Source organism: Manis javanica, chromosome 15, assembly GCF_040802235.1.
Source record: "Manis javanica isolate MJ-LG chromosome 15, MJ_LKY, whole genome shotgun sequence".
NCBI classification, from domain to species: domain Eukaryota; kingdom Metazoa; phylum Chordata; class Mammalia; order Pholidota; family Manidae; genus Manis; species Manis javanica.
Window position 1 is genome coordinate 88,813,039 of NC_133170.1, and position 20,473 is coordinate 88,833,511.

General features: G+C 48.1%; 1 long non-coding RNA gene across 2 annotated transcripts; it reads right to left on the bottom strand.

The window, feature by feature from the left end:
- Positions 1 to 4,985: 4,985 nt before the first annotated feature.
- On the bottom strand, positions 4,986 to 18,835 carry LOC140846487 (uncharacterized). 2 transcript variants are annotated; one of them, XR_012125612.1, is made up of 3 exons: positions 17,995 to 18,835; positions 5,555 to 5,730; positions 4,986 to 5,100 (listed from the first exon to the last, which is right to left on the bottom strand). It is a non-coding gene; the product is annotated as an uncharacterized lncRNA (long non-coding RNA). The 2 variants fall into 2 exon arrangements; XR_012125613.1 differs by having other exon boundaries at positions 5,031 to 5,100; positions 5,536 to 5,730.
- Between the last annotated feature and the right edge of the window lie 1,638 nt (positions 18,836 to 20,473).

Sequence of the window (20,473 nt, forward strand, 5' to 3'; positions counted from 1 at the left end):
GAGCCAGACTAAAAGACAGCCACTAGCTCTCATGCCGCCCTAGTTGTCCAACCTATGAAAAACAGTGGAATGATTTTTAGAATCCATTGTCCTTTGCTTTATGTCATCACTCTTATTGGCTCTAACTAGACTCATTCATTAACTTTAACAATTTAAAGTAAATATCCTCATGCTTTATCTAAAGAAACACAATTGCTGGTACTTTCTTCAAGTCCTCAAAATGAGGTCTCGGTGTTTGGACCATGCACTGACGCTTCTCTCCCTCAGGCACCATCACAAAAGAAGAAACTACCCTTTACCAAGTTTGCATGAATTCTAACAGGAGAGAAATATGATTTCCTAATCATGACCCATGACCTCAGTGGCCTAGCGTGAAGCTGGGACAAGGAGTCTTACAGGTGTGCAAAAGCCCCTTTCAAGTCTGTTATTTCTCTGGGAAAAGAGAAAAAGAGCTGCTGAAACATATCCCTGAACAAATTGGATGTTGATGCTCAAGCCAAGGTAACCCTGGACTGGAGCTGAATGAAAACAAGGTGACGGCATATTGTCCAGCCCTGGTGCTTGTGGCAGCACCTGTTTTTGGTGGAAATTGAAGACTCAAACACCTGAATGTGGTGCTTTTGGAGGAAAAGGGGCATTAAAGGCAGCACCTCCTCCAGGAGAGTCCAGCACAGTCCTCCTCACAACCTCAAATCGGAGCACCCCCTGGACTTGACCCACAGTTTGGCCACCCTGTCCTAGTGACTGTCTCCATTCATTGATTAGTTTTATTTAATCGCAACTAATTAATCCCCTATGGTTCAGGATTTCCAAAAAGCTTCCTGAATTCCTTGTGCAGAAGTAAGAGAGAGCAGTAGAGGGACAGTCGGCGTCCACTCCCACCTGAGTGTGCATGAGGCTGGGGAAAGCAGTCTCCACACTTGCAGATAGAGGGTGCGCTTGGGTGGAAAGTCTTTTCTGCGTCCTCACGTTCTCCAATCTTCTCGAGCCCCAGACATGTGAGATAAGGAGCTTGACTTCCACAAGCGAACCCTGAATATGAAAAATAATGCCAGCCCAGAAGAAGACATGGCGTGTCTGATGCGGTGCTTGGTTCTCCGTGCCCATCACCCTTGCCTCTCGGCCTCTGCCCCTGTTCCACAGATGCAGGACCCTCGACAGGAAGGATGACCCAGCTGCCCAGGGTCACGCTGGGTGAGCACCCGTGGTCAGAGTCCAAGTCCCCGCCCCTACCCTCATCCGCCACAGGTATCATCTGACCGATAAATAGTGATGGGAAGCTACGGTCACAGACAGCATTGATGTTATTATTCACAATAATGCCACCACCAGACAGGGCACACAGAGTGAATCTCAATTTGATAATATGGATTTTATCTTTTAGAAAAGACAGAGCCAAGTCCAAGTCTTTTCAGTTTTCACAGTGACCATTGCTGTTTCTTTGGAGTTGAGTCTGATTCTTCAATACCTAATTGGATCCCTGGCAGTTAATAACAATGGTTTTAATGAATGTGATGCTCAAATATTACCCTTTAGGACCAGCATTAATTATTCCAGGCTAAGAAGGGAAAACATGTCACCAGCTGTCCCAGTTCTGTGTAGTGTTGGAATGTTGTCTGATGAAACCTGGCCACACGCTGGGGTCCTCAGCCGCCCCAGGGTCCCTCGTAGGAACGTCAGTCCGCGCAGATGAGGCGGCAGGTGCGGAGGCCTCACATGGCGGGTTTGGGGGGCTGCTTGCAACACCAGGTGGCTGGGAGGCAGGGGGCAGGGGAGCAGGGGAGGGGAGGGAGGAGGGAGGAGGCGGCCCCATCCTGTGTGTCCAGCTTCAGGCACCGAGCTGCCTCCCAGGCCGCCAGGTCTTCTGAGTGACGTGAATGAGGATGCCGTTGGGTCGAGGTTTTACAGATTATTTGTCCTCTAAGAGCAACTTTAACACAAGTCAGGGGTAACACACTGAGACCCAGTAGGTTAGAAAGGCCCTCGCTCCAGTGTAGACATGTCCCTGGCAAGCGGGACTTCAGGGCGGCTGCTCTCCAGGGTGGGTGGACACGCGGCCTGACGGCCAGTGGCCAGCCCTCGGTTGGGCAACTTAAGGGGCAGTCTTTGTGAAAAAATACCGCAATATGGCCAATACCAAACCAAGCACAAAAGTTATATTCAGAAGAACAGTAAATCACGGCATATCGCAAATTGTAAAGTGCTGATAAATACACAAACACCATGAAATCTGTGACACTAACATATGTCCGAGTACAACAAGCTCACCGACCACCTGGAGCCTGCAGTCGGGACCCCTGTCTGGTTGCTGTGAAGGAGTGACAGCAGAGGGAGGGAGAGAGACGGGTCATCGCAGGCCTTGGAGAAAGGGTTTGATGGGCCCAGAGCAAAGCAGCTGCATGTGAGGGAGGCGCTGTCAGGTCTGGGCTGCACAGCGGACCCCAGCCCTATCTCCTCGGGACCATACTGGCAGTGGCTGTGGGGCGTCTTGTCCAGGACCCCTTCTCTGAGGCCCTGTGCCCCTGTGTGCTGGTGGCTTCTCTGGGTCAGCCAACCGGGTCCTCCAGACAGGGGGTTGTTTTCTTACTGATGCCCAGAATTCCTGAGAACCCATGAGTACAGGGAGGTCTTCCGTAGAATGAGAAAATGGTAGCTGTAGTCAAAGGCGGCCTTTTAAAGCTGCAGGTGGGGAGTCACCACTTCCTGCCGATGCTGGAACCCGTTTTCCTCACCCACCCACCTGTCCTTGGGTGGAAGGGCAAATTTTTCTTTCCTTAGTTCATGTCCTTTTTATTTCCTCGCATAATATTTTTGCTAAATACGTACCAGCATCACCCTGAAATAGTTTCTCCTTACATTTTCATCCCCCACTGATGAATGATAATAGGGTCGCCCCATTGTATGACACCAGTATTGTAACATCATTGTCTGTAAATGTAATAGAACATTAAATCAGTTTTTCCACAGAGTCAATCGCTTTTTAAAAATTGATGGCGTATAACATCTTTCTCCTCCAAAACTCAAAATTGGTAATATTTTTTTGTCAAATTTGGGCAAGCCTCTGTCAGTTTTCTTTCACACATGTGTTCTAAGATTTTAGTGCTTCCTAAGTTTTCTTGATTTAAGATTGGTCACCCTAAAGACTCCTTGTATTAACAGTGCCCACTAAATACAGCATCTCAACTTGTCACTACATTGCCGTGAGCTTCAATATTGTGCAGTCATATCATTTTATACTACATCAATCAGGTTATTGAATCTGCATAAGGATTTTGTACTGAAATGAGTATTTCTCCAGGATGTCTTTTTACCCAAGTCATGATTTTACATCTATCTTAGCTGGAACTGCCAGACTTCATCAGGATAAGAGGAAGGGAGAGGAGAGATCCGTGCACTGGGTCTAAGCTGCTTCACACTACAAGATGCAGGTCTGTGACCTTCAACCCACGGAAGGCTGAGAAATCCCATAGCATCCAAGTCCCATCCAAAACAAAGACAAATGCAAGGTGCATGAATTACTCCATATGCCATGTTAGTGAGCAAGTTTACAATAGAAAAACAACTTCCATTTTTGACTATGTGTTGAAAAGGACCAAATCCTCCACTCATAATTCAAAAAATATGTTTTATAATGGGAAGAATTTTCCACAGACCAGCTTCTGGTTTCATGTACTTCGGACCTTGTCTCCTCTCCACTGATCACATATGGGTATCCCCCACTTATCAAAAGTTCACATCATGTCACTCTGCTTTTATGAAAAACCTACATTGGTAACTGTTTTGCTAACTGAAAGAAATCCAAAGAGGGTTTTCACTTTTACTGGAAAAAAGAAAAAAGAAAAAATCGAAAATAGTGCTTAGCGTTTGTTCTGCAGCCCACCCCCTGAGCAGCTGGAGGGGTCCCCCACTCCGTCCCCAGGAACCACACTCAGTGTCTCAGCACCAACCACGGAACTGTGAACTGTGTCATCTCTGCTTATCTCAGTTTATTTTGCACATCCATTACCAAGATGTGTCCTAAGGTATCAGAAAAGCCTAAGAGAGTTTATTTTTGGGGTCTGGAAACACACAAAAATTTTGTCATGTATGTTAAGGATAACTGTTTACACAATTTCAGTTTACAGGAGGTTCCATAGGAACGCTCTGCTTTTGGCTTGCGGGGAAAACTGTCCTCCGGTATGGGTGGCAACGGACACTTCCTGATCAAAACCCACATTCTGACCCTGCTTCTTGGGGTCGAAACCCAGGCGGATGGTAGATGTTCTCCCAGAGGCCACTGTCACACCACAGCAGCTAAGGATAATGTGCATGAGGGTGGTTGAAGTCCGAAGGAAAATAGTCCACTGAACCTCAGTTAAATGCACCCTCAACCCGTCACAAGATACCAAATCTGCCTCTGACCACCCGAGGGAGGAGAATGTGGTGCCCCAGTCAGAGTGGAAAAAGATGATGTTCTCACTAATGCAGAGGAAACAGCTTTTGCCTTTTTAATTATACAAAACAAAGCCAAGGACACCTGCTGCTGGGGCCCCAGCCTGAGCATGGGAGGGTTTGTGAGGAGCCCTCCGGCTTCACGAGCATTTCTCTTCTGGCCGTGGCATGGACAGACTGCACTGTTTTGCAAGAGCTGGCAGACGGTGGGGACATGTGAGAGGACGCCCACTGCCACCACAGAGGTGGGAAGGGACCTGGGGATGGCCTGGAGGGGTCCCCGCAGGAGATGGGCTCACAGTCATGAGAACTTCAGCTGCAAGGCAGAAGAGGCCCGTTTCTGTCTCCTGGCCAGGGCTAGGTCACACGCCAACCCCAGCTTGCCCCTCTCAGGGCCTGGCACCACCGGTCCCACCACCAGCTCTCGTCAGACAGTGGGCAAGGGCGGCCCTGATGTCATCACCGAGGCGAGGTAACTAGTCGTGGTGCACACACAATGGGACACTACCTAGCCATTAGGAATTAAGATAGCAGCAGATGTGTTAAAATGGAAAGCACTTTTGGATACATTGTTTTATTGAAAGCAAGGCACATACAGTGTGTCATATAAGGCTCTTTGTGAAAACAAAACTATGCCTGAGCTGCATGCAGACCAGCTGTGCCTTCTTCCTGTTAGAAAGCAGAAGGAATTATCAGTGGCTATCTTTGAAGAAAGGTAAAGTGGGTAGTAAGTTGCTACTTTCTGAAAATGTTGCATCTTTCAGTTCCATTTGAATATTTTAACTCTGTGCTTATGTTTTTACTATCAGCCACAGGTGTTTGAGCAGTGAGATTATGGGTTATTCTTCATATGTCTTCATTTAAAAATGAACAAATGCTATGGCTAAATATCCCTTTTTGAATGATTTACATACCTGCATGTACATAGTATGCTTAATTGCTTATTAAGTGAGCTAAGAATTTAATCTGAGTTGATTTTCAACATAAAGTGTTTCCACATGTTGCCTTGACTTATGGCATCCATTTAGTGTTCAATGTATCTTTCCCTGTTTTTAGTGGCGCTTAACATTTCTGGCTGCTCCCTCTCCCCGCAATACCGCGCACCCCTGTGGGGATGGTGCACCTCAGGCTGCTCAGTCCCTCACTGCGCTGTCCCGGCAGGGAGCACACTGCTGCTGCCGCTGAGTGGCTGGGATCAGCAGGCGGCCTCCTGCTCGGCTCCGTGAGCCTGACGTCATCCTCTCCTCTTCTCTCTTCTTACTCTCATTGAATATTAAGAGGAAGCAGCCTGCTGCCCAGCTGAAAGAAAAGAACATCAATCTCAAGGTGATAAATCTCTGCATTTAATTTCAGTGCAAGCTCACTGTGTTACATTTACATTTCAGCCCCTCCACCTAAAAATGGTGATGGCTTGTTTGTCACTGATCCCACCAGGAATTTGATGAAAGATGTGGGATGTTATCTCCAGAAGTGTGTGTGCGCACACACACACCTGTCCACACACATCCAAAATACTGACTTCAGTGGAGTTTCTAAAAGCCTTCCAAGGACTCTCACATCAAGGAACTCTGGTCCGGAAACCCCACCAGCCATTTCCAGCTTCCTTCTTCTTGCAAAGGCTGAAAGTACCAGACTGTTGATTCCTACCTTTCGTCACCTGCTGGATCATCTAGGACCCAATTCCAGCCAGTGATGTGTAAGAAGTCTGCTGTGGCTTTTCTAAGAAAGCATCTTTCTGGATAAAAAGAGGAGTGTCTGGGGAAGGTCTCTCTCTCTCTCTCTTCACTCCCTTGTCCCCCCCTGACCACCTCCTTCTCCTCTTGACCTTTGAAGCTACAGTGTGGACAGGATGCCTGGAGGGCCACCTTTCAGTCCTGAGCAATGTGCCCAGGAACAGAGTGCAGAGAAGTCGGAGGAGATGGAAGGGAGTGGCTGGCCCTCTGACACACGGCCACCTGGCCAGCTCTGCAGACCCACTTCCCCACGACTGCTGGTCAACGGTCAGTGCCCTCACCAGAGAGGTCAGTATTTCTCAGGACTCCTGTTCCTTGCAGCCAGGATGTTCCAACTGGAGATGGGGCGATGCACCCTAAGTCACAGCCCTAGTCTGGGGACTCCCTTGAAGCCTGTGTGGTGGCAGGGGTTGGGGGGCAGCTGAAAATTACAGGACCAGGCTTCTTACCCTCAACCCACTCGCACTTGTCTCCTCATCAGTAAAGGGGCTCGTGTGACCCACCCAGCTTTCTGCATTGTGTGGATCGTGGGAGACTAGGTAAGTGGAAATGTCCACAAAGCCCAGTGCAGCTGGCAGCTTTGGCTGTCCCTTCACTGAGGGGACTAGAGGGGGAAGTCCAGGCTGAGGAACAGATTTTTGAAAGCAGGTAATTTCCCAGATGAGGCATTTTCCCTTGAGCAAGTCTCTGATCTGAGAACATCTGGGTCACCCCACATCCCTGGAAGGGATATATGGAATCTCCTAGACAAGAACTGCCCTGTCCTCAGTGGTACACAGACCCAGTTCACTGTAGTTGAAAGAGTTCTGTAACCCGGTGGGGGTCCTGACTCCTCACTCTCGATTAGGGCTTCCTGGAGACAGACTCGGAGGTGGAGACTCACATCGAGAGGCTGGCTGAAGAGTGAGCTATAGATGCAGGGACACGGGGGCACGGGACAGGGACACGGGGCTGGGCACTGGGGTAGGGAGGGTGGGATGCAGCCCCACGACAGCTCCAGCCAGTTCCCTGGAGAGCTAGGGGGCTGGGAGGGTCCCACAGGGCTGTGTCCTATTCAGGCAGTAGAGTCAGGCCTTTGTGCCCCTGCACAGACCGTTTGTTGGAGGAGTCAGTCCCTGGGGAAGGGGCATGATCTTGGGCAAAGTCACGTTCTTCAACACAGCTCAATGCCCACAGGTGATTCAGCCATGATCGCTCGGTGGCCACACTCCCAGCCTCTGGCTGAATGAAGACTTGCTGGGAGAGGGGAAACTGGTGGATGCAGGGTCTACCGGAGAGAACAAGTAGTAAGGTCTCTCTGAGGCTCAGTTAACTGTATAGGGGCAGAATGAGAACTCTCACTGCATGTGACATTTAAGAAGCAAAGCAAAGAAAAGGGACTTTGAACACTGCAAGATGTTATATAATCCCTGGTAATTAAAATATGCACATGGCAAAGGAAATAAAACCATGACCCAAAGCAGGCACAAAGAGTGACTCAGCCAATGCTTGTTAACTGATTCTTAGGTGCCTGTGGGCTTCTAAGTCCCAGGGTAAAAAGACACATAAGAAAAGCCCCCTGCAAATGTAAACAGATGTATAATTGAGCTAAAACTCTGGGATAAGAAAAGACAGGATGATCCTTATTTGTGGATTTTCTCCTATGTTTATAAAGGTCAGAAGAATCAACTTAAATGTTATGAGGGGCAATAAAGGTGTTCAGCAACCGTGTTCAGTGCCGTGGCTGAATCCACGGCAAAAATCCAAACATCAATAGCTTCGCTAGCTACTAGGAAAAATCAATTTGAATTTAGAAATGGGGTCGGGGGGGGATCTCACTTCTAGCAACAACAACATGCTCAGCAGTATCCTGAGGAGAAACACGCACTGTGCACCGCAGCAGTGGCTCAGAACCAAGCCCAGCAAACCCCTGGCCTGCCCCCCAGGACCCACCAGCTCCAGCCACACCTCTGACATGTGAGGAGAATTAATGACTGTGCCATCAAGACACTGAGTTCTTCAATAGTATCTTATGTCATCTATTTAAGAAAATAACCCAAATCCTGGATTAGAATCGTGACTGAAACACGCATCTAACTTGGTCCCTTCTGAATCCCCCACTCAGCTGAGAGCAAATTCCCTTTTCTTTCTTTCTTTCCTTTCTTCTTCTCTCTCTCTCTCTCTCCCTCCCTCCCTCCCTCCCTCCCTTCCTTCCTTCCTTCCTTCCTTCCTTCCTTCCTCCCTTCCTTCCTTCCTTCCTTCCTTCCTTCCTTCCTTCCTTCCTTCCTTCCTTCTTTTCTTTCTTCCCTCTTTCCATCCTTTCAGGGGACTAAATCCACAGATGAATAGAAAAGGAGAAACTTTTGGAAGAAAGTGGATGAAAACAGTTGACTCAGGACTTGCAAGAAACTGAATCCTGGCCGGAAGTGACAAAAGGTTTTTTAAAAAACCCAACAACTTACAACATGAACTGATGGGGTATGTTGTCTCTGAGGGTGATTGAAAACAGAAAGTAAAATAGGCTTAGTTGTAAGTTGAATAAGGCAATTAATTCACAGGTCCCTTTCAAAGAACATGAGAGTTGTTTTCTGGGGAGGGTAGGCCCGAGGGTGTGTGGACTAGGGTGTGCCGAGTGAGTGATGTGGATGGATGTGAGGGCCCCCAGCCCCCTCCACCTGGTCCTGGAAGCCAGGCCTCCCTCCCCACGCAGGAAGGCAGGGGAACCTCCTCTGAGAAATTTACCGGCTAAGACGATTCTAAGATCCTAAATTCTTCTAAGCCAGTGATGCTAACCTCAGGGGTTCCCCAACAGAACAGAACAGCCAGATCATTCTGTAGTGAGTTTCCAAACAACTTCCTACTTCTTTTTCTAAAATGAGCACACAGCCAAGGATACCAGATTTCAGTAAAAACTTCTACCCCAACACACAACAAAAGAGAGGAAAGAAGCCACTCTGGGAAATAAAAAAGCAATACTCATCCACCAGAATAGTTGCAATTAAAAAGACTGACAGCCCCAAAGATAAGAGTGTGGAGCCACTGGATGCTCGTCGTCCACTATTGGCAGTAGTGGAACATGGCACAGTCACTTCAGATGCGCTTGTTATACAATGAAGCACACGCCAGCCCCAGTGATTTTTGGTGTGGGTGCATGAATGTCTGTTATACTTTTCTCTAATTTTTTTAAATGAAGACCAATAAAATATCCCAAAAGGAGCAGAGACTCAGATGCCTCACTGTGTAGCTATGATAACAGTGTAAGCTTGGGGTGGCTGAGCCTACTGCTCAGACCAGGGAATGGAGCCCGAGAGACACAAGACACAGGGAGGCCAAATGTGCCACCTGGTTGTGAAAGCTGAGCGATGCAGCTTCCATTCTGAACAGGTGGATGGTGACATGAAGTGAGATAATGGATTCATTTGTGGCAAACAAAACTTGTTTTAAGCTTTGGATACCTGGATGGGGACATGCAGCAGAGAGCTGGGAATGCAGATCTGAAGTTTAGGAGAAGTTGGGACATATTTACATATTTATATCTAAAAATTACCTACAAAATACTGAATGCTGAAATGAAAAACCACTCTGAGTTGGAGGTAAGAAAAGTGAATTTTTGGTAAATTGTTCTTTGCATGAAGAGACTACTTGATTAACAAATTTGAGACCAATAAAAAATGTTAGATCACTTTACAGATGAAAACTTGAAAGAGGTCGTCCTGCCCAAAGCAATCTAAAGATTCAATGCAATCCTTATAAAAATACCATGGCATTTTTAAATGAACTAGAGCAAATAATCCTAAAACTCATATGGAACCACAAAAGACCCCGAATAGCCAAAGCAATTCTGAGAAAGCAGAACAAAGTTGGGGGATCCCGCTCCCCAACTTCAAGCTTTACTACAAAGCCACGGTAATCAAAACAATTTGGTACTGGCACAAGAACAGACCCATAAATCAAGGGACCAGAATAGATAGCCCAGATGTAAACCCAAGCATAAATGGTCAATTAATATACGTTAAAGTAGCCATGGACATACAATGGGGGAATGACAACCTCTTCAACAACTGGTGCTGGGAAAACTGGACAGCTACATGTAAGAGAACAAAACTGGATTAGTGTCTAATGCCATACACAAAGGGAAGCTTGAAATAGATCAAAGACCTGAATGTAAGTCATGAAAGGATAAAACTCTTGGAAGAAAACAGGCAAAGATCTCTCGAATATAAACATGAGCAATTTTTTCCTGAACACATCTCCTCGGGCAAGGGAAACAAAATAAAACATGAACAAGTGCAACTATATCAAACTAAAAAGTTTCTGTATAGTAAAGGACACCATCAGGAGAACAAAAAGGCAACTTACAGTATGGGAGAATATATTCTTAAACGACTCATCTGATAAAGGGTTAATGTCCAAAATATATAAAGAATTCATAGGCCTCAACACTCAAAAAACAAATAGCCCAATTAAAAAATGGGCAGAGGACCTGAACAGACATTTTCCCAAAGACATACAGATGGCCAACAGGCACATGAAAAGATGCTCCACATCACTAATCATCAGAGAAATGCAAATTAAAAGCACAATGAGCTATCACCTCACACCAGTCAGAATGGCCACTATTCAAAAGACAAGGAACAACAGGCTTTGGTGAGGATGTGGAGAAAAGGGAACCCTCCTACACTGCTGGTAGGAATGTAAATTCACCCAGCCACTGTGAAAGCAGTATGGAGGTTCCTCAGAAAACTAAAAATAGAAATACCATACAACTTGGTAATTCCACTCCTAGGAATTTACCCAAAGAAAACAAGTTCTCAGATTCAAAAAGACATATGCACCCCTGTTTATTACAGCACTATGTACAATAGCCAAGATATGGAAGCAACCTAAGTGTCCATCAGTGAATGGATTAAGAAGAGGTGGTACATATACACAATGGAATATTATTCAGCCATAAAAAGAAAGGTAATCCTACCATTTGCAAAAAACATGGAAGGACCCAGAGGGTATTATGCTCAGTGAAGTAAGCCAGGTGGAGAAAGACAAATACCATATGATTCTGCTTATTTGTAGAATATAGAAACAAAACAAAATGAACAAAATAGTAGTAGATTCATAGACACTAAGAAGTGACTGGTGGTTAACATGGGGTAGGGGTTGAGGCAGGTGGATTGGGGAGGGACAGGAACCATGGGCACAAAATCCCCAACCCTAATTTAAGTTGGTCACAGGGATGGAAGTGCAGCACGGAGAACACAGCCCATGTCTCTGTAACATCTTCCTGTGCTGACAGATGGTAACCGCACTAGCTGGGGTAAGGATTTAATAACGTGGGTGAATGGTGAACCACCGTGTCGTTGACTTGAAACCAACATAAGATTGTATTATAATGATACTTCAAAAAAAAGCTGGAAGATTGGAAAAGTTAAATCATTTGTCCAGGCTCACACCAGAATTACAACACACAGCTATCACTGGGAGCAGAGGGATTCACTCTAAATCTTTTCCATGTGTTACAGGCCCCACACCAAATCCGTATTGAACCCTAACCCACAGTCCCTCGTAAGGTAAATATGTTTGGAGACAGGATCTTTACAGAGGTAATCAAGTTAAATTAGGGTGTCCCTTATCTAACATGACTGATATCCTTATAAAAATGGGAAATTTAGACACAGAGACAGACACACACAGAGGGAAAATGACTTGAAGACACTGGGTAAAGATGGCCAGCTACAGAACAAGGCAGGTCTTCCCCAAAGCCGTCAGAAGGGAAAAACCTGCTGACACCTCGGTCCCGGACTGCCAGCCTCCACAACTGTGAGACATCATGTTCCTGCTTAAGCCCAGTCTGTGGCATTCTGTTACAGTGGCGCTCTCAAACTGAAGTGCCTCCTTCCTGTTCAGCCACCCCCACCCCTTCCTGAGAGTGTCATCGCCACAGGGACACCAACATTTGGTGTCTCAGGGCCACAGGAGGGGTAGGGTTAGTCCTGGAAGAGCATCAGACAGCTCCGGAGGACCTAGGGGGCCTTGAGTCAGTCAGCGGGGTTGGTCTGCAGGCTGAGCAGGCCAGACATTGCTGGTGTCCACGGGCATGGCCACGCCTCCTTATTCCTTGCAGAAAACATTGCCTGTGAAACGTGTTACTGGAGTTTGTAGGGATATTATTGTCAGTGTGTGTGACAAAACCTCAGAGCTGGCAGAAACATCTTTTCCGAAGCACCTGATGGTCTGTCAGTGAATGTGGACAGTCCCCAGTGGTGAAGGGGGCAAAGCTGGTACATCCTCGAGGTCATCAGCAAGTACGAGGCCTCCGCCTGTCTTTGCTATAAGCTCGGTTCCCCGACTCACCGTCACGGGGCAGACGTTGCTCTCCATATGTCATAGGTCACTCAGAGTCTGTCGGAGCTCTAAAGCAGGTGAATATGGCCATGACAGCTGTCACAGGAAGAGAGCTGACATCTCTAAGTGCTGTAAGAAATTTTATTTCTATTTGTAGCCCAAAGAAGCTTGTGGAAAAGGGCTCCTTGAAGGTTTTTCTGGCAATTTCATCCAAATACGATAAAACATCCATGCTCTGGAGATGCTTTTCATTTCAGATCCAAATTTGTCCAGCCAATTACATCACAATATAAATTAGCATGGGGTGTCCTTATCTAGTTAGTAGGAAATCCTCTTTCTCTTTTAAAAAGAAAGAAAAGGAAAAACATTCAAGAAAGAGACTTATGAAGATCCCGTATGGTTGTTTGATTTGACTCCTCTCCTTTCCCCCTTACTCATCCTGACCCTCTTCTTCTCTGCCTCCTTCTTTCTCCTTCACCCAGTCTCAGTTAATAATCTTCTGTCCTCAACTTGTTTATATCCTGATTGTCAAACTCAGGCAAGGGCATGTCTCACCCAATGTACAATCAGGAGACTCGTCTTTCTGAGCCTCACATGAGGCCAAGTGAGTGTGTCTCCAATGTGGTGCTACTCTAAGGTGCCCCTCCTCCAGGCCGCAGCGCAGCAGGTCAGGAAGACCACAGTGCCAATCCAGAGGCCCTGGGAAAAGGCAACAAGACACCCAAGGGCAATGAAGGAGCTCCTGAGTGAGGGCGGGCCCGGCTCACAAGACCAGTAAGACACAGCTCTTGGACTCCCGTGGAAGGATGCAGGTGCATGCACACGTGCACACCCCTACGTACATGCGCTGTGTCTCACAAGGCGGTGTTATGGAAGAACCTACTCTATAAATATTTTTCAATTGGAGTATCTCCAAAGCATAAATCTCTTTGTGTTCATGGAAAAACCTTGAAAATTCCTTACAGGATAAGAAAACACTAAAACAATATTTTGCAAGCAGCACAAATGTGGCTTGATGGGTTAAAATGTGCTCCTAATAACGTGTTAAAAATTACTTGAGCCAATACATTGAAAATATTCTGTATACAAAAGTCTCCTCTTGGAGACACCAATAGACACCAGAATGCTCATTGAAACAAACTATCTGCAGTAAAAAATCCAGTTAATTCTCTTCAAACTTTCATAGATTGTATTAATCCTTTTACCCTTTTTGTGGGGAGAGTGGGAGGCTGGCTAACATCTATCAGCAACCTTCAGAAATAGTGTCATGTGAAAATAAATTATAAAACACTGGTAAGTTTCGCTTTCTGTGAATTCTAGTATTGAGAAAATAAATATTTGACAATAACGGGGTGGGTTTATAACTGTCAAAGAAAGGACTAGAATGAGTCTTATTGTGCTGGAACTGGTGTAAATAAGAACTCATAGGTTTAGTAGATTCATGATAGGTGATAGACGATATATAGATAGATGGTAGACAGATAGATAGATAGATAGATCATTAGATAGATGGATAGATGATAGAGATAACTAGAAACCATAAACGTGGATATTATGTGAGCATATTCACTTGTGTATTTCTCAGCTCTGTCCACTAGAGGGCCTAGACCACGGTTTTTCAATCTGGGCATTGTAGGCATTTCAAGCCTAAGGACTCAGCCGTGTGGGCATCCTGCGGCCCACTAGATGCCAACCGTACTCCCTCCAGGTTGTGACCACCAAAGGTGTCTCCAGATAGTATGTCCCAAGAGACGTAATTCCCCAAGTTGTGAACCACTGGCTCGAACACAATGGTGTCCTAGTAGCAATGAGCACACTTAGCACCTAGATAATGGTTTCTGAAGACAGTTCGCGATAAATTCCACCTAAGGAAAGTGAAATATGAACCCAGAACTTTTTGTTGCATCAGAAAGTAAGGACAAGCTCAAAGTATTAGGGGGACCTGCCCACAGGACACAACCAGCCTAAAGGGGCTCCCGTGAGTCAACTCAAACATGCGGATAAATGGTGATAAAAGACGGTCACTCACTGAGTGGGATAAGAAATCACAAGTCAGATAGATGATAGACAGACGGTGATGACGAAAAGATATAGATAGAGAAGAGAATGCTCTTCTTCACAGTAGAATGAATGCCAATTAATAAATGTAGAGGAAATGGTGAAATGAGAAACATCACCTTTAACAACTGTCATTACCATTGACTAGGTAAGAATTATCACTGGGCCAAGGCTAGAAAGCAAAAGTTAGATAAAAAGGAGGATATAAACATACTTTCAAAGTATTGTCCCATGTACTACTTATTAGAGGGACATAGTAACTTCAGAGTGGAAAACCCTGCAAATACCATCAGAACCTAGAGACCAAAGCTAACCTCTCTCAGCCTGGGACAAGCAGGCCTCCAGCGTGATGTGCTGAGGACGCCATGGCACGTCTGTGATCTCCCACCAACAATGATCGCCCGAAGCTAACCCACTAGCCAACTCACACTGAGGACATTCTGTGAAGTTACAGTCCCATACATAGTCTTGAGAAATTAAAGATCCTAAAGACAAGAACGACTGAGAAGCTCTTTCAGGTCAAAGGAGACTAAGGAGGTGGGACAAGTAAACGTAACTGATGACCTGCAGGTCAGGCACTATGTATCTGCGTTCTCTCACGACTGTGATCAGGGTCCTGAGCTGGCTCAGAGAGCATCCTTGTGCCTTGGAGTGTTTAAGGGGGAAGTGCATCGCTTCCTCCATTTTCTCTCAAATGGTTCAGAAGAACTTACACAGTTGACCCTTGAGCCACACAGGTTCTCCCCACAAGACCCACCCACACCCAGGAGACGCAGGAGGAAGGAGTGGGAAATGGCCCTGAACCCGTCCCCTGGTGGGCAGCGTGCAGGAGGGGGCAAGATGACACAGTCTGACAGACGTGGAAGACCCTTTCTCAGCCCTCTGCCCCTGCACCCCCTGAACCACTACAGCCCCTCCGTCCCCCAGCCGCCTATCCCACTGCTGCAGGGAAACAGCTGAGGGTGTGGAAGCCGAGGACATTGATCTTTAATAATTGGCTGCCTTGAAACTTACTGGGGAGATGGCTTGCGCATCTCCAAACACCCCACGTGATGCCGGGAAGGCCATGAAGTGGGTTTCTATGACCTCTTGACCACCTGAGCCGACCTGGCTGAGGACCCAGATGGGGCATCTCCATGTGGATGCAGAGTTTTACTCTATGCTAAATATCTACTTTTTTGGTAACTTTTATTTTGAAATCATTTCAAACTTTTAAAAAGTTTTAAGAATAATACAAAGGACTCCTTTTTACCCTTCACTCAGATTCTCTAACTGTTCAAATTTTGCCACGTTCGCTTTATCCTCCTTTTCCTATACATATACACACAATCACAGCCGACCCGGGAACAAAGCAGGGGCTGGGAGAGCTGATCTCTGGCACAGTCCAAAATCTGAGTATAACTTTTAGGCCCTCAAACACTTGATGACTAATAGCCTATTGTATATGAAACAAGTTGACTAACTTCAGATAAAACAAAAAGCTGAGAAATGGAAAAAATGGGAGGCGTAGTTCCAGCCCAGAAGAGAGCCAGCCGAGGGTGAGCCTGCAGCTCCCTGGTCCTGCCAGCCTGGCCCCCCTGTGGGCTCTCGGGCTGCCCCCCCACCCCGGGTCACCAGCCCCGCTCCTCCGCCTTCCCAGGTCCCATTGTCTCTCTCTGGTCCGTTTATCTCAGGGGGCTGGTGTGTGGTGCCGATGACCCCAAGGTCCTGAGTTTCAGCCCCACCTGGGCTTTTCCTTTTCCATTTCTACTAACCACTGATGGAATCTGCTGCTTTACCTCCAGTTACAAAATCTGTGTATTGAAAAATATCCATGTATAAGCAGACCTCTGCAGTTCAAACCCATGTAGTTCAAGGCTCAACTGTTTAGGATTTTCTGAATCATTTGAGAGAAACTGGCAGACGTGATGCCCATTCCCCTTAAACACTCCGAGGCACAAGGACGCTCTCTAAGCCAGCTCAGGACCCTAAGCACAATCATGAGAGACGGAAGATATGTATTGTTTAACTTGCAGGTTATCAGTTGTGTTTAGTTGTCCCACCTCCTTCCTCTTCTTTGATCTGAAACAGCTTCATCATCCTGTGCTTGCTGCAGGGAGAAGAGCTGGCTTAGACTTAGCCCCATGGCACTGGGAACCCCCACACCCCACGCACTTACACACTGGTCCAGGAAAGCCCTGAAGGAAAGGAGAATGGCCACGTAGAGCTGACTTAAAACCACAGCCACACATCCACTTAACCTGCAGATACCTTACCAACCGTGTACACAGGACGTGTCTCACAGACCCAGACGGGCTTCCCCTTGAGTTTAGAGATGTGACCCACCAGAAAATGCTTTGTTCTGTGTAACCACCACATAGCGCACTCCCCTCACAAGGACACGGGGTGCGTTTTGAATCACTTCTCTCCCACTGAAGCCGTTTAGACTGTTTCCTGTCTGTAGTCCCTGCAGCCACCCTACTACTTAAGGGGCCTGCCAGGCCTCAGCATGTGTGGGCCCACACACCCCCGGAGACTCTTGCTCTAGCCTGGGTGTCCCTGCTCCTTACACGGCCCGAGCATTTAGGAGAGAGAAATAAAGGGAAAAGGAAGGTGAGTTCAGAGAAATGAGATGCAGGAAAAAAGTTTACTTTTGCCACATGAGAGCAAGAACTTGATAACAAGGCTGTTGACAAGAAATGTTTAAAGTCCCAATTTAAGTTACTTTATATGTGAGCCAGATAAGAAAGAACAGAAATTAAATGAAATTGCAAACTAGAAACATGTACACACACCCTTGGCCTCACCTACATTCTTTTCTCTAGGCTCCCAGCTCCAGGTATTATTAGATCATTCTCAGTAATCACAACTTGCTGGGATAAAGAAAGGTGGGCCAGGAGTTAGGCATGTCCTGGTCATCCTCCCTGTTTCAATGCCTGAGATGCCACGTCCCAGCCGGATGAGAAGGCCTGGAGGTGCAACCAGTCCCAGGGGCTGAGCAATGCGTGGGGTTGTGGGGCAACAAGATCAAGTTCAGGGCCCAGGGTAGGCGTCGGAGGCGTCCAGCTCCAGCAAGCCCTGCATCACAGAGACCCAGTGAGGCCCCGTTCACCCAGCCAAGCTTGTGTGGGGCTCCTGAGCATGTCTGAGGCCTCAGCCTCAGATTCGCATTTCCATACAGCACAGGTGGAACCAGAGGCCCAGGAGGAAAAGTGGACAGGCCACATGGAGGCCACAAAGAGTGGCCTCTCCTAGACACAGCACAGCCTAACTGAGAAGGCCCAGCCCACCAGCTCCTAGGACAGTGTGTGGGTGTGCGCACGTGTGTCCCCCTTGGTGACCTGCCAGCACTCCCTAGACCCCTAATGGCACCAGGGCTTTGGGAAACCTGAAATTCCTCCAATTACCTCATCAAACAATGGAGGAATTTGGGGTTGGAGTCCGGCATTAAAGGCGTTAAGCTGTTAATTTTTACCTTCACACAAGTAAGTTCCAGTTGATGGTGATGAGCCGCTCACCTTTGTGATTCAGTGGTTCTGGTTTAAGGCAGCCTTGTCTTGTCCCTGTGCCCAAGATGCCAGGGAAGCTGGTGCATCTCCCTGTCCCTGGGGACAGCAGAGAGCAAGTTACACGCAGCCCCTCCTGCTTCTGCCCAGGCTGCTGTACTGTCCACGCAGCCCTTGTGCCGAGGTGACCAGCTGGAACTGAAAAGGTGCAGCTAGCGCCATGGCGATTTCCTCTCCCCTGGAATCCCAGAGCGTTTCCACGGCCCCTATTCGGAAACATTCATTGGAGGGTGATGGCTGACCACCCATGAGCGCAACGCAGGGATTCAGCTTAGCGTGGATGTGCCTAAAACTGCAGGAGCAACGTCCTGTGGACGCCTAACAGCTGCCCGGGGTGGGTTTGCGATCATCTGCAAGTCGGTGTGAGAAAGCAGTCCGATGGAGCGACAGACACTGGCTGAGGACACCGGCCCTTCCCTGCCGCCGTCTGGGACCTCGTGCATCTGGATCTTAAGCCAGTGGACCAACACCCGGCTGGACGCATGCCCTCCAGCCAGTGAGCACTCGGTGGCTGGACAAGCTCTTCACGAATTACTTAATACACACAAGTCATGCTCTAGGGATCACACCAAATGGCATGTCGTTGAGTTCTAATTATGGCTTATAATGGCAGCAATGTCATTATACTGAAAATTATCAGAAATCCCAGAAGTCCCCGAATCACTAGTTTGTGGTAGAAAACTTGAGGAAATGAATCGTGCTGTTTTCTAAGCCTGTAATGGGGTTCTTTAAAGGAGGGGAGCACAGAGCCCGGCAGGCAACTGAAACCAGCCCTAGGTGCCTTAAGAGAGAAGGGATTTGGGAGGAAATGAGCTGTTCAAACTCAGGGGCCGCCTGAATAGCCAAGAGAGAGCTCAGGCTGGAGGGCGCCGGGGCCGGTGTCGCAGAGCCCCTGGCCGGGCCGCAGCGCCCGCCGCGTCCGGGCGGCGGCACACGGTCAGCGCCGCTGTGCCGCGGGACCAGGGCGGCCCCAGCACCGCACAGCAGCCGGGCGCCGCACCGCCCCCTCCCTTTTAGAATGTCCTTGTCTCTTTGTACACCCATTCCAAACTTAACGTCCAAAAATTTAACATTAAAGCTACAGAAATTCGGTACATAAATTTCAAATAAAGTACTAGACTTGGCTAAAGATCTGAAAAATTAAGTTTCACTAGCCTAAGTCAGCAAAAGGCGCTCTGAAGGGGACTTCTTTCCTCCGTGCATTTCTGGTGACCGAGCTGCTGGATTCAGAGCGGCCGGAGTCTTCAGAGTCATCAGTGGCCACAGTTTGCAGCCACTGCTTTATGAGCTCACATGAAATGCATGCGTTCTGTGCTGCGTGGCTGAGGCCTCACTCCTGCTTGTTACCGGCACTGGCTGACGGCTAGTCACTGCAGATTTGACACTGGAGCTCAGCTTCAGCCATGTGGGCCTGTTTACATTCACCTCTGAGTGCCAGGCTTGCCAAGGAAACCAGCTGATCATCCAAGCAGTATCCCGGCCCCGCCAGGTGCTCAGATGGTGCTTCCAGCCCAGGCCAGGGCTGCACCCACAGCTCTGATGCTCAGCGTGCACACAGTCTGGCGTCAGTCACCTGGCAGCAGATCGGAAACACAGAGTCCAGAGCAACTGAATAGCTCCTGCATTTTTGCCATCTCCACGGGCAGTTCACGTGCACATTCATGTTTGTGAAGCCCCAGGCCACAGCCCCCAGACTGGGGTAGGCTTCATGGGCACCCACCATCCCGTCCTGGGGCTGCTCACCAGCTCTGCTCAGCTTGCCACCAGCTCTCGGCAGGGACAGACTCAGCTTAGAGACTGCCTGCCCACCAGGGTACCTGTCCCAGCCTAGCGCCCCTGTGCTATGGACAGCCTCTGTGTCATGACATCTTGTCATCTGTCAGCTTGTGACGGTCCAGCCCCGTTTCCCCCAGTGAGACTGTGCTGGGAACTTCATGCGTGGATTCCCCCAGATCACAGTACTTCCCTGTCTCCTCTCCGGAGAGGCACCTGCAGGGAAGGAGACCCAGCAGAAGGAGGAGCTTCGGCCCACCCCAGCAAGCACCCGGCACCTCCGGGGCAGGTCTCCCTGGGAAATTCTGATTGCAGACCGCACAGCTGACCTCCTGCTCCATCTGACTGCTAGCCCACCTGGACAACCCGGGGACGGTGCCTGCCCACGTGGGCCAGCCCTGTGCAGCACGCTCCCTGCAAGGGGGAAAGCAGAAGGCTGGACTCCTGCTGCATGGTGGGAGAGCTTCGGCATTTTGCTCCAGTCTCTCAGGGAGGAAGTGAAAGAAGACATGGGAAACAGGCCTGCAGTGCCCATCCAGGAAGAGAAGCCACTGAGGAAACCCCCACTTTCTGGCAGGAGACCCTGCCTGGAGGGCTGACTTCTCAGCAACCGCA